The following is a 15,708-nucleotide window of genomic DNA, read 5'->3' as shown; positions in this document are numbered from 1 at the left end:
AGAAAAGCCATGGGGACATCTTGACTGGAAGGGCCTTGACTGTTTACAAACTTAATGGAATTCCAGCGTGAAGAATTTCCATATGCCCGATCTACTCTTCCTCACCACTCACTCCTCCTAAGCTACTTGTAATGCTTTCTCTTTTTACCTACTTTTTTTTTACATCACCACATTTTATAGTATTTAACAGTCATGCTGAATCTTTTCTCAATGTATCAGGTCTTCTAATCTATCAACTCCAAGCCTTTAACTGAGATACCATATGGTATTTCCTATTGTTGCATGTTTTTGTGTTTGTCTCCTTCACTAAACTGAGAGGTTTCTAATGGCAGAAAAAACACATCCCTTTTTGTTCCATCTTCTGTAGCAACTCAATATGTTAGGAATGACTCAAAAGTCCTTCATACATTTTTACTGATTTTAGTTAAATTAATGCTAACTATAGGAAATAGGAAATTTGGTTTAGTTTCTGTTCTCTAATAACATAGACCTGGCTTCTTGAGAACTACTTCTCATTCTGATACTTAACATTGAGTACTTTGGGGGGATAGTATCATTGATTATATACTAATACAGTCTAATTTGGAAACACATGACATCATTGGCCTCTTAGAGTCTCTTTGTTAGTTTCCAATTGTTGCCAAAACAAATTACCAGCGATTTACTGACTTAATGCAAGTGCACACCTATGGTCATATAGTTTTGGAGATTACAGGCCTGAAACCAGTTTCACTGGGTGAAAATCAAGTGTTGGCTGGCTGGGTTGTGTTTCTTGGGAACAAAAAGGTACTTTCGCTTATTTAGAGTAATGTATTCATTACTCTAAATTAGGGTGTGAAAATGTGGGGAGGGGGTGGGCATTATTCAGCTTACTTCAGTCTCCAAGATAATTGTGTTGTAAAAATAATTGTGCCTGTTTTCTTGCCACTAAGAATTATACAGAAAAATCATGAAGTCATCTTACTGAAATCTATGCTTTATCAAGGGAACTAAGTTGTGCAAAGCAGCATAAACGTTAGTATGTTGGTTACAAGAATGGAAGGGAAAAGTGCTTGGGGTATATGTGAAATTTAGGCACCCTCGGGTCCTACGATTACCTAACACAGGGTAATCATTTTTCTTGCCCACCACATGTTTTGCATACTTACCTACTTTTCTCTGTATGTAATATTACTTCAGAGTTTTAAACACGCTTGTTTTAAAACTCTACAAGGACTGAAGCTTAAGAAGTCTTGGGCTGTTAGACTGGAAAGGGAATAAGGGTTACAATCTTCTTTCTATGACCTTTTGTAATTTACAAGTCCAAATGGACGGAACAGCACTGAATAATTAATTCACGCTGTGCTTAAGCCCCTATGCCTGCATGTTTCACACTCTAATTATTATGAATTCCTTCCTTGTGCAAATCTTTGATTCCCCAACCTAAATCAGGTTAATATAGACTCATATGCTCCAATTATGGTGATATCTTTCTCTTAACCTTGGCAGAAGGAACATTATAGTAGGTCAAAAAGTATCTTTGAGTTTCATTGAGAAATTAACCCATGGGGGAATTGTGTTCATGGTTGTAGCGTTAATTAGTTTCACCATGAACGTATTTTGTGACTTAGTTAAGCTTCAGACGCTCTCTGCATTTAAATAAAAATATATACCCTAATATGCTAGCGCCAGTCAAATGTGATTTTTATTTAATGATTGTTTCCTTGTGAATCAAGTAATTAGCACATTGCACATTTTGACTAATTAAGAAAAAATAACTGTCACTACACCCCAGTAAGACATGCTGGTGGTATTTCCCCAGACATAAATATATAGAAACTGGAGAGTAACAATAGCTTCTTCCCCTAGATTCTGAAACAAGAAGAGACAACAGTCACCTAGAGTTGAAGCCTGAGATAACTAACCCAAAAAACACTTGGTCCAACATGCATGGACCGTGATGAAAATGGGTGAGAGCTTGAATTAAGAAAGGCTAATACAAATGGCTTGGTAAATATAGTCTCCGTGTATATTCCTATCTTATATTCATGTGTATACGTAATTATCAAGAGAGGATCCTCCATTAGGCATACCCTTCAGAAAAGGGAAGTGTGTGGGGTCACTGCTTTCACTAGTCTGATCTCACATTAGAGAATAATTGGAAAAACTTTCTAGTGATACAATGAAAATCCAAGTGTTCTACTTGCTAGAAGTAGTGTGCATTTTTCCCTCTTCCATCCTCACAGAAAAGTCAGTCTAAAGTAAGATGAATGAATTTTCTTCCAAATGAAGGAAATGACTTTTGGACAAATATCAAAATCTTTGCAGAATGTTTCTTCTTTTTTAGAGTGTTGTACAAGCTTCTCAAAGGGCTCTCTTCTTGAAAATTTTGACTGATTTCTATTCTTGAATCCAGTAAACAAAAATAAGATTCAAATTAAAAACATGCAACTGACCTTCAAGAAAGCTCTCCTGAAAACTGAGCATGAGAAAAAATAGTAGCAGCCACTCTTCTCATATTCACTTTTGGTTTTCTGGTTGTATCTTTCCCTAAGGGGAAATGCTGATGAAATTTATTAATTTTCAATCAAGTTAGATAGCTAGCTTTAAATGATATTGTCACTAGCTCTGGCAATGAGATAAAAGTCACTCTATTTTCAGTTTAATGATAACTAAAAATCTTTTTTTTCTTTCATGAAGATCCAAGGACTGATTGTGAAGGCTTAGAAAAACTATTTATTGAACACACAAATTTTGTTCCAAATTAAAGGCAGTTATGATATTATGGATAAATTATTGTCCTAAAATTTTATGTCCATCATGCTACCAGCTCAAAAAGTTTAAAATGAAATGTGTTTATTTTTCCTTTCTTTTTAATGTTTTTCAGTATTGTGGTTTGAACCATTACTGCTAGGCATGTTTGCAAGGCAGGTGCTCTACCACTTGAGCCACACCCCAGCCCATTTTTGCTTTAGTTATTTTTCAGGTATGGTTTCGTGCTTTTGTCTGAGGCTGACCTCACCCTCCTACCAATGCACCCCATGTAGCTGAGATTGCAGGTGTGAGTCACCACACCTGGACCTCAACCCTTCATCTTTCAATTAGATTTTAATTAATCCTTTTTGTGTTCTCAGCAGACTGTGTGCCTTGCCTCCTACTATGGAAGAGTAATGAGCTAGATCCTCTTTACTCCTGGTGTAGTATTACTGGTAAAATTAGAAAAAGTTACTTGACCTAGGCAGGATCAATGAGGTGCTGGCATTGTTCAGAGCATTGGGTTAGAATCACCGTAGGAGCTCAAGGGCACACAGAGCTCACCCTGCCAGAGGAGGGTCTTGCTACTTATGGCTTGATGTGACATTGAGCTGAATGTTGTTCTTTGTCATAGTTTTGTTTTCTTACTTTATGCTTTAATTTTTTAACTATGTAGTAAGACACAAGTAAAAATTGTTGCTTTCAACCATTATCAAGAATAAAAGCACTCTGTTATCCCACTCACTTCCTATCTCACTCAAAGTGATATCACAAGCTTTCCTTGTGGTGTCTTTCAGAGCTTTCATTCCTACTTTTAAATAATATCTTATATCATCATTTCTTGAAGTTCTGTTGTAGATATAAGTCTTGTTTTCCTATTTTTTTTGTGATACTGGGGATTGAACTCAGGACCTCATGCATGCAAGGCAAACACTAAACCACTGAGCTATACCCTCAGCCCTTGTTTTCCTATTATGCAAGATGTCTTAACAAACTTCTGTACCTTACACATGATGATTCCATATACATGCACACATGGCCTTATTTGCAACCCCTGCACACATAGTTACACATAGACACAACACTCCACAACTTTATCTCTGTCTCTCTCTCTCTCTCTACGTGTGTGTGTGTGTGTGTGTGTAAAATATATTTGGATAGATATAATTTGATATGGAATCAATATTATGTAGACAGTATATGAGTTAGGTAAGCATTAGTCACAGAAGTAAACTTCATTTCTTGCATATTTTGGGTCTTCTTTGGATATGATCATTGTTTCCTCATTTGCTTAGTTTTCTATGAATAGGTGACTAATTTATTCACAGGCTCTTCATGAATAAATTATAAATTGAGGTTTAGATTTATTCAAGCTGATATGAACTATTTTTCTGTACATTTAGTCACATGAGGATGATGCAAAGTTCATTTTATTTTAGTACAAATTTCCTGAGTTTCTAAGTCTCCCTGGTTGACTTTTGTGACACATGACTGTTATCAGAAATGCCCTCTGCCTTTTTCTTTTGATTTTTTTCTGGGTTGAAGATATTATTTCTGTATCTTTTCTTATCTTTCCTCTTAGCTGTTTCCCTCCAGGTTCAAGTAAAAAAAGTCAGGAAGCTAACTGTGAAGATCTTAACGATCTCCTCTCCTCCCCTAATGTTGTTTGAGATCTTGAGAAGGTTAAACACTCTAGGTTGGAATTTACTTTTCTCACAAGCCAAGGACTTTCAAAGATGCTCTTCGGGCGTCTGATGCTGTTCTCACAAGATTGATTGTTCATGTTCAAAGATGTTTAACTCTTGTCTCTGTTCTCATTATTTTAAAATTCAGTAGTGACTTTCCATGGTAGGGAGCTTTAAAAACTCACTTAGATGGGATTGTTTCAGATCCTATCAACACAAAAACTTGTGTTTTTTAGATAAGGGGAGTTTTTCTATATTGTTTTTGAATAATTTCTATTGTTTTATATTTCCATTCTGTCTTATTTGGATGTGTAGTCATATTCTAATATTCTTGAATTTTCTGTTGATTTCAGGAGAGTTTGGGAGAGTTTCTCAAGTTTGTATTTTTATCTTTCTTTAAGAAGTTACTTAAAATTTGCTATCACATTTTGATTCATAAGGGCCCTAGTGCAACAATAATATGACAATAAAAAATAAATTAATAAGGGCTCCTTTTAGCTCCCTGAATATTTTTATAGCATCTGATCCTTACTCCATGGGTGAAATAGTTTTTTCTCTATCCCAGGGTATTAGCAGCTTTTGTTGTTATTTTCTTCTGCTCCCACCATTGTCTCTATTCTTTGTGAGATTCTTCCTTTCTTTGTTTTCCACTTTATGTTGATGTTAGAACTTGTCTTAATTGCTCAACGTTTCTGTATGTAGGAGTGAGATGCTGGACAATGGTGTGGAGGAGTGGAACTGGCAAGTGGTCTCCCATCTCTGTTCTGATGAGTGGAAGCCTGATTGTGTGTATATGTGTTCTCAGAAGAAAGGTGATTCATGGAGATGAAGGCTTTAATCTTCACTGTGGGTTTAAGCTTTGGAAGAAATTCTATCATGACTTTTGTGGATACAAGAAGGAAGTGGAGGTGAATTTTCATCTTTATTCTAACATGTTTAATTGAAAATCAGCATTTTATGTAGTAAACAATTTAGGGTAAGAAACAGTCTAAAGACAACCATAGTAAAGTTTTTAAAAGTGTTTATTTAAAAGAAAATATTTACTAAAATATAACCTAAATATGGAAAATGCACAAATCATAAGTACATAGAGGGATCCATTGCTCTAAGGTGAATAGATTCACTACCTCCCACCCACAAAAGACAGTAGTGTTGTGAATTCTAACACCATTGTTAGTTTATATATGTATTTAATTAACAAATGAAAAGTGTATTCTTTTATGGCGTACAACTTGATGTTTTGATATGCTAATGTACAGAGGGATGATGAAATCAAAGTATTTAATATGTCTATTACATCACATACTTAGTTTTGTGGTAAGAACACCTGAAATCTACTCTCTCAGCAATTTTCTAGGATAAGATATATTGTTAACTATAGTCATTGTAATGTATAATAAGTCTCTTGACTTATTCCCCTTACCTAAGTGAAATTTTGTGTCTTTTCACCAGCATCTTCTCAATCTCCACCTCATCCCAAGCCTCTGAAGACCACCATTTCATTCTGTGTCTGTAAGGTGGACTTTTGAATACTTCATGTGTCAGTGAGATCATGCAGCACTCAGAATTCTGGCATTCTGTGCCTGGCTTATGTCATTTGTTACAATGTTCTCCAGGTTCATCCATGTTGTCCCAAATGACAAGATTTCATTCCTTTTTTTTTTTTTTGTAGTACTGAGGTTTGAACTCAGGGCTTACACTTTGAGTCACTCTGCCAACCCTTTTTTGTGATGGGATTTTTTGAGATAAGATCTTGTAAACTATTTGCCCCAGCAGGCTTGCAACCGCGATCCTCTTGATCTCTGCCTCCTGAGTAGCCAGGATTATAGGATCGAGCCACTGGCACCTGATGATTTCATTCTGTTTTAAGATAGAAGAGGATTCTATTTTGGCTATGGACCACATTTTTGTTTTTATTAATTAATTTATTTTTATAGATGTGTATTAGTGGTATAAAATAGTGGGCATCATTGAGACATTTTCACAAGTGCCTGTGAAGTGTTTTGATTACTCAGTCCCTTATTAATTTCTTATCTTCTCAGTCCCCTTCTTCTTTCCTGGTAGTACCCATTCTGCTTGCATGTGGTCTGTTTTACTCCACATATGAAAGAAAGCACATGATATTAGTTTTTCTAAGTCTGGCTCATTTCACTTAACTTGATGACCTCCAGTCTCACTCATTTTCCTGAAAATGACATAATTTTGTTCTTTAAGGGTGAGCAACAATTCATTTGTGCATATGTCTTCTTTATATATGTATAAACACTATACGTACATACTGTGCATGTACACACACACACACATACCCGTAGATCCTCTTTACCCACTCATCCATTGATGGGATCTGGGCTGATCCCCTAGGTGGGCTGTGTGAACAGTGAAATGGTAAACACGGGTATGCTGGCATCTCATTTGTATGCTGACTTGATTCCTGCAGGTATATAACCAGAAGTGACATATGTGGGTCATACGGTACTTCCTAGCTCCATCTTTAGTTTTCTGAAGAATTACTGCAATGATTTCCATAGTGGTAGAACTAATTTACATTCCTACCAACAGTGTATAAGTGTTTCTTTTTCCCTGAATCCTCACCAGCAGTTTTTGGTTTTTCTTTTCCTGGTAAGAGCCATTCTAACTTGAGTGAGAAGGAATCGCAATGCAATTTTGTCTTGCATTTTCCTGATGGCTGAGGATGTTGAACATTTTTTATATAGTTATCCATTATTTGTATTTCTTTTTTAAAGTATCTTTTAAGCTTTATTGATCATTTATTGTCTGGATTATTTGTTCTTTTGGTCTTAAAATTTTGAGTTCTTTATACAATCTGTATATTAATCCTATTTGGATGAATAGCTATCAAATTTCCTGATATTTTGAAGGCTGTCTCTTCACCCTATTGAGTGTTTCCTTTGCTGTTAGTTAATTGATAAACAGTCCCATTTATCAATTCTTGCTATTATTTCTTGAGCTATTAGAGTCCTTTTCAAAAGGTCATTGCCTAAATCTTGATGCGTTTCTCTGATGTTTTCCTATAGTTGTTTCAGTTTCCAGTTTCTTTGACCCATTTTGAGTCTCAGATCTCACTGCATAGTCCATGCTGGCATTGACCTCCTGATCCTCCAGTAAAAACCTCCTAATGGCACTTTCTAGGCTTATCTGTTTTGAACTTTGCATAAATGTAGTCAGACGGCATGCACTTCAATCTGGCTTCTTTGCCTAAATGTGATGCTTTTAACATTTGTCCATTTTGTTGAATATAGTGATTTTTTTCTGATTAGTTCATTGTATGAATATACTATTGTTTTCTTTTTTATGCTTTCTAATAGCAATTGTTCTGTGGGGCATTTCCAATTTTGGATAATTATGAAAACTGCTGCTATAAATATACTGCAGTGCTGCCCATGCCTTTTATGAATAAGTGCATAGTAACCCAGAATCAGATTTCTGGGTTATAAGATAGGCAAATGCTTGACTTTTATGGCTGTATCAATTTATGTCCTATGATGATTAATATTGATTTCCAACTTGGTTCGGTTGAGAGATACCTAACGCATTAGTAAATCACATCTGTGGCTATATCTCTAAAAACATTTCAAGAGATGATTAAGTAAGGGAGAAACAGCCACCCTTAAAAAGGGAAGAAAGAAGATGCTTGCTGTCACTAGCTTACACTCTTTATTTCCTGCTCACCATGATGTGGACAGTCTCTGGTACTTGCTCCCACCAGCATGATGTAATGCCTCACCTCAGGCCCAAAGCAATGGATTCGGCTGACCTTGAACCCAAACCTCTGAAACAATGAGCCAAACCGAATCTTTCTCACTTTAATTTGGTTTTCTCAGGCATTTCTCAAAGCAGAGAAAAACTGACTAACACGTGATCTGAGAATCAAAAAGGAAATTTTTAATTTTGCCATGTCCTTACAAACTTTTGGTATCAACACATTTCACAATTTTAACCACCCTGATGAGTTTGTGTGTGGGAGGGGGAGGATGTTAAAATTTTCAAGTACATGGGTTTTTCGGCATCTCAGACCTAAAAGATTTATAAAAAGCTATTAGTAGAACTGACATATTCCGTTTGTAATTAACAAAAGTGCTTGTCATTACAATCTTACATCTGAAGAAAAGTTTTCTTCAGTTTGTGAAGCTGCTTCAGGACAAGTGAAAAGAAGAATGTAGGGTTGGGCTCTGGTCCTTTCCCTCTGCCTTTCTAACCAGGTGAGCTATATTTGTACATTGCACCTTTTCCTATGCAATTTTTAAAGAATATGACAAATGAATTTTTCTGCTAAACATTTTTAGACAGTTATGAAATCATTCTCCAAAGAATGATTTTCAGTAAATCGAATGACATATAATACCTTTTGATGCATACATGACTCTGCAGAGATCATTGGAACCTGATGAGTCGAAGGCTGTTTATTTACTACATTCTGACCCTGCAGAGGGGTAGGGGAGAAAAAGGTAAGATAAAGCTTGATTAGAATTCAGTAACCAGTATCTTTAGAAAGTTTTGCCAGCGCTTTTGCACACACACATACACACACACACACCCTTCACAACAATATTTTCAAATGTGGTTGAACCTAATCAAAGGTAAGAGCAGTATCATATTATATTATTGCTTCATATCTTGTGCAGAGTTCCAGAAGAGGGCTGGCATTGTGACTCAGTGGTAGAGGGCTTGCCTAGCATGCACAAGGCCCTGAATTTGATCCTTGGCATCAGGATCACACAGAAAAAAGAGTTCTGGAAGGGAAATACAAAGGAAGGTATACAAGATCTCCTTGTGCCAGCTAATAAACCACTCTCAGTCTGTTTTCTTTGTTACTAAGTGTACAATGTCATTTTAAAGATGATTTGAGATAGTTAGGAAAACGGCAGATTAGAGACACCATCACCTTCCTGTGTCTCCAAGAGAGTAAAACAAAATAGCAAGTGAATGGCTGCAAAGAGAGGAAGCGGCTGTGGAAAGGAACTGCAGTGGACAGTCAGTGATCAGGAGAAACCCAGAAATGTTGGATTTTACAACTATGAGAGAAACAGAGAGCTCTAGCGGTTAGTGTGTGGTGGTGCGGTGGAGAAGGGAAACATATGCCCCTCAAGGAGGGATATAAACACTTCAGGGAACTACACACGTGCAGTATCTAGCACCTTGCAATGATGCAGTTTAAGAAAGGAGATCTGCAATCTGCACAACAAGCTGGTGCTGGAGAAAGGATCTCTGTGTTTCCTAACTTAGCCATAGATGTGGCAACAGCAGGTATCTTAAAAGGGGCCATCCTTTCTAACCTCACTCCTGGCAGATTTTTATGTCTCCAAGTCTCAGCAGATTCTCCTCTTGACTATTTACCAGCCAGCCAGCCCAAAAGCCAGTGAGGGCCAAGGAAACTTATCATGACCCATGCACAATTTCATGGACACAAGTCCACGTGCTGGAAAATGCAATCTGCATAACAGAGGAAAGCCAGGTCTTCATTAGAGAGGGAGGAGGGGTCGGCACTACTCAGGAATTGGAAATGCTGCCATTCCAAAGGTGTGGCTTAATCTCTGAGAAGAGAAGCAGCACCAGTTGTGTATGGATTTGTGTGGGGACAGGCATGCAGACCAGTGTGCATGAGGCCCTCAGTGCCTGGCTCATTCCTTCAGCACAGATTGGTTGTGTTTGACCATGTTCTCCACACACAGAGGCTCTTAAACATTTAGAGAATGCACCATTGCTTCTTGGGCACTTTCCACACCCACAAACCCAGCAATGAGACCACCTTGCAGAAGGCTCCTACTGCTATTGTCCTCCCAGGGTCAGCTCACTGGTGTGAATATTGCCCTGCAGCAGTCCTTGTCCTAGCTGTGAGCACTGATGGGAAAGTTGATGTGGAGCTCAGCCTCTATAAAGCCACATCTGGATGGACCTGATAGACTGGAATTGAAATATAACAGGGCATACTGCTCCTGCCTCTATACCTGGCAAACTCCAAAACTGGAGGCCTGAAAAGGAAAGGACAAGTGTCTCAATCTCCTGAGAAAGGAAGATTTTCTTCTATTTTTGATGTTTTTGTTTTGGAGTTGTTTTGTTTTACTAGATTATTTTCTCTAATACTATTATCTCATTTTTCCATTCTTTCCTATCTTCCATCTTCTTTCTTTGTCTCTTTCCCCCAATCCCCATTTTGTTATTTTGTTATTGCTTTTTTACTTTTGCTAATTTTTAACTTTTTAGTTTATCTTATATTACTTTTACACATTTATTCTCCATTATTGGGGGTATATTTGATATTCAAATTTTTAAAATATATTATTCTGCTTTGTTCTGCTTTGTTTTTATGTTGTTATTACTGTGTTTTTACCCCTCTAAAATGTACTGGGGACTGAGCTGTCAGAAGATTGCTGCTACTAAGGAAGACCCTCATTTGAAGGTAGAAGAGACATCCATCCCAACAGATGCACAAAATGCAAATAGAAACAAGAGAAATATAAAAAAGCAAGGCAACATAACTCTTTTAAAAGTTCAAGTTTTCAGTAACTGAATTAAAAGATATCAAAGTGGAAGAAGTGATGGTAAAAGAATTTGACAGTATAATTTGAAAGAGTATATTTCAAATAATACACAAATGAGCAGATGAATGAAGTAAGGAAGACAATACAGAAAATGGATATAAAACTCAGCAAGAAGATGGTCAGTTGAAAAAGAAACTAATGCATATATTAGAGATGGAAAGCTCAATAAATCAAATTAAAAACTCAGTGGAAAGCATAATCTGTAGACTAAATCAAGCAAAAGAGTATCAGGCCTGGAATATGAAGTTGGATTATTACATTTGGGTAGTATTAAAGAAATAACATCAACATTCTAGACCTCTATGACATGATTAAGAGACCAAATGTGAAACTTTGGTGTAGAAGAGGGAGTCAGAATTAATACTAAAATTTAGAAAACTATTCAGTGAAATAATAACAGAAAATTACCCAAATCTAGGGAATAATTTGGAATTTCAGGTACAGGAGATATCTAGAATCCCAAATAGACATGCACAGAAAAGAAGCAGTACATGTAATATTATAGTTAAAATCCCAAGAGCTCAGAATAAAGACTATCGAAAGCTGCAAGAAAGAAGTAGCAGGTTACTTACAGAAGCCAATGTATTATTTAAACAGCACACTTCTCAGCAGAAACACAGAAGGACAGGATAACAGAGAATGATGTATTTTAAGCACAGAAACAAAGTAACTCCCAAACAAGGTTACTATATCGAGAAAGGTTACCCTTTAAAGTCGAGGAATAAACAAAGACCTTCCAAGATAATCATAAACTAAAACAGTGCATGACCACTAAACCAGCATTGCAGAAGATACTTCAAAGAATCCTACACTAAGATAAGAAACAAAGATATACACAATCAGGAGAGCTTGGGAAAGAACAAATATCACTAGAAGAATAAATAAATGAGAATTAGGAAATAAGCAGACATTATTAACTAAGCAAACTAGCAAACTTCCAAGATGAATAAAGTAGAAAGAAAAGAGCGGATTACTCAAAATGACCAGAAAAAAAAAATAACATGACTTACTACATAGATTTTAATAGTAACCCTACATGTAATTGGTCTTAACTCTCCAACTAAAAGACTCAGGCTGGCTGATTAGATTACAAACAAGACCCAACTATTTACTGTCTACAGGAAACTCATCTCATTATCAAAGACATTGAAATACTGAGTGTGAAAGCATGGAAAATTATATTCCAAGGAAATGGAATCTGAATGCAAGTCTGAGTGGCTACACTCATATATGGCAAATCAAACTTCAAGCCAAATAATTTAAAAGCTATAAAAAGTCACCACATATTAAAAATGGAAAAAAGTCCATCAAGAAGATATGAAGATTGTAAATATGTATGCCCTGAATGTTGGTGTACCCAATTTCATAAAATAAACACTAGCGGAATATAATAGGACAGATTAGGCCAGATACAATAACAGTGAATGCCTTCAATACCCCATTCTCCTCAATAAGTAGATTGTTCTGACAAAAGACCAACAACAACATTTCAGAGTTAAACTTACCATAAGTTAAATGGACTTAGCATACATCTTCATAATATTCCATACATCAACTGTGGAGGACACATTCTTCTCAGCAGTTCATGAAACATTTTTCAAAAGAGATTACTTGTAGGCCATAAAGCATATTACTATATACATCTTAAAATAAATTCTTGTATCTTATCAAACAATATTGTAATAAAAATTAAAATTAACAACAAGAAAACTATGAAAATATATAAACACTGAGAGACTGAACCACACACTTTAAACTTATTACTGAGTCATTACAGAAATCAGGAGATAAATTTAAAAATTCCTAGAATAAAATGAAAATACAAATTACTAGAGCCTGTGGGATACAATAAAGACAATTATAAGAAGGAAGTTTATAGCTATGAGTGCTAGATTTTTTTAAAAATCAGAGAAATATTAAATAAATAACCTAATTGTGCACTCAAGGTCTTAAAAAAGCAAGAATAACCAAGTCCAAAATTAGTAGAAGGAAAAAATTAATGAATATCAGGAGCTGAAAATAATAGAGACTAAAAGAAAAATGCAAATAATTGGTTCTTTGGAAAGATATTTAAGACTGAGAAACCCTTAGCCAAGCTAAGAGAGAGATAGCGAGAGAGAGAGAGAGAGAGAGAGAGAGAGAGAGAGAGATGACTCATATCAATAAAATTAGAGACAAAAAATAAAAAGGAGAATTTTATAATAGATACACTAAAATCCAGAAGATCATTGGGGAATACTTTGAAAATTTATATTCTAATAAATTGCAAAAATCTATAAGAAATTGCTAAATTTCTGGAAACATATTACATACCAAAATTAAAAGAAAAGAAAGACTATTTAATAACCCTGAACAAAACAATAGTAAATAATGAGATGATGCAAAAGCCTGGAATTGCTGAATCTAACAACCTTTATAGAAGAACACCAATGGTCATCCAACTACTCCCAGAAGTAGGAAAGGGAGAAACACTTCCAAATTGATTCTGGAAAGTCAGTATTACCCTCATACCCAAAACAGATGAGGACACACCAAATGAGAAAACTATGGATCAATTTCCTTCATGAACATAGACACAAAAATCTTTGATAAAAGACTTGCAAGCATAATTCAACAACACATTAAAAGGATTAAACACCATGATGAAGTTGGCTTCATTTGTGGAATGCAAGATTGGTTCAACAAATGCAAATCAATAAATGTAAAACAGTTCATAAATAGAATCAGGAACAAAAATCACATGATCACTTCAATAGATGCATAAAAATTCCTCAACAAATTCAACATCCCTTCATGATGAAGGTCCTGTATAAACTAGGAATAGAAGGATCATACCACAACATAATAAAGTCAGTATGTGCCAAGGCTACACCATCATTATACTGAGTGGTAAAAAACTGAAAGCTTTTCCTCAAAGTCAGGAGTTAAACAAGCGTGTCCACTGTCACCACTCATTCAATACTGCGCTTGACATCTTAGAGCACTCAGGCAACAGAAAGAAAGAAAAGTGATGCAAGCAGAAGAGTAATTAAAATTACCCATATTTTCAGATTATATTTTCTTATACTTAAAATCCCCTAAGGTCTGCACCAGAAAACTCTTAGATCCTCTAAGTCTTTTCAGAAAAATAGCACAATAAAAAATCAACATACAAAAATAAATAGCTTTTCTATATACATACTGAGAAGTAAACGAGGAAAACAATCCTATTCCCAATAGCCTCAAAAACAAAAATACCTACGAATAAACCTAACCAAGGAAGTGAAAGACCTAAATAATGAAACATACTCTATTGTAAGATCAATATGAAGGTTGTAAATATGTATGCCCTGAATGTTGGTGTTGAGCTTTCCATCTCTAATATATGCATTAGTTTCTTTTTCAAAATGCTAATGAAACATGAATAAGTTACATTTTTTCCTGAAAGAGGATGCCTGCCAAGCCCTAGCAGAGGACCTGAAATGTGATCAACAGCCTATTTTGGTTTATTTGTCATGACCATGGTTACTTGGCACAATGAGTAGATCCATTGGTTTCCAGGCTCAGTTATCTGTGTCCGCTGGGAGAACAAGGGCTTCACACATCTTTCCCTCATTTTCACTTTCTTTTTCACTCAGTACTTGTGCATTCAAGATTTAATGAGGCTAAAATTGCTGCATGGCATTTTGGTATGTATCCCCCATATTTTAATTCATTCCTGCAATGATGGATATCCAGGCTGCCTTCTGCTCTGCAGTGGTGCGACTTGCACTATGGGATCATCCATCCTGCAGTGAACATCTACCTCACAGGGAGGCATCACTAATCCCGAGTTACGAGCTTTTGCTCAAGTGGTTCTGTGGGATCCCTCAACATAGCGTATCTAACTTCTGCAAGTATTGCAATTGCTTTTAGGAGTTGCTTCTGACTCAAGACCGCGATGCACACCCTTACCTCTGCAATCTTACAAATACTTGTCATTGTGCTGGATTCTCATTTTTGCTAACACGAGCTTTTATTTTCACTATTGATCTCACAGATTTCTGCTTAGTTGGAGGACAGATTTTCATCTTTTTACCTATGAAGGCTTCTTATTCAGTGAATTGCTTAATCTGGCTCAATTTTGCATTGGTTTCGTTGTCTTTCCTTTTCGTTTTTCTCTTTGGTGGTACTAGAAGGTTGAACTCAAGGCCTTGAGCTGTGGTTATGCAGGCACTGCACCATTTGAGACACTCCATCAGCCCTTTAGCTTTGATTTATTTTGGGGATAGGTTGCTTTATGCTTAAGTGGGCCTGGACCACAATCTTCCTATTTGTGCTGCCCCAAATAGCTGGGATGACAGGTGTGTACTACTATGGCCAGTCATTGGTTGAGATGGGGTTTCATGAGCTTTTTGCTCAGACTGGCCTCAGACTATGATCCCCCCCATCTCCACCTCTTGAGAAGCAAGGATTATAGGTTTGAGTCATCACATCTTGAGGCACTGTGCCCAGCACATTGTTTTTCTTCACCGAGCTCCTTGGTTGCAGAAATTGCACCATCTCCTCCGCAGATAGCTGTCTGATAGTATCTCTGAGGAGTACTGTGTTAAACATAAATCTTTAATTTTGGTAGGGCCAAAATCATCAAACTTGCCTTGGTTTGTAATTTCTGAAGTTAAAGATCATCCTTGACATCCAAGATACAAAAGTGTATTTTTTCCATTCGCTATACTATTGTTATTTGTAAGTCACCTGAATAGACATGGTGG

Source organism: Castor canadensis, chromosome 17 (genome assembly GCF_047511655.1).
Source record: "Castor canadensis chromosome 17, mCasCan1.hap1v2, whole genome shotgun sequence".
Taxonomy (NCBI): Eukaryota; Metazoa; Chordata; class Mammalia; order Rodentia; family Castoridae; genus Castor; species Castor canadensis.
The sequence above is the reverse complement of the archived record's forward strand: the minus strand, read 5'-3'. Positions refer to the sequence as shown.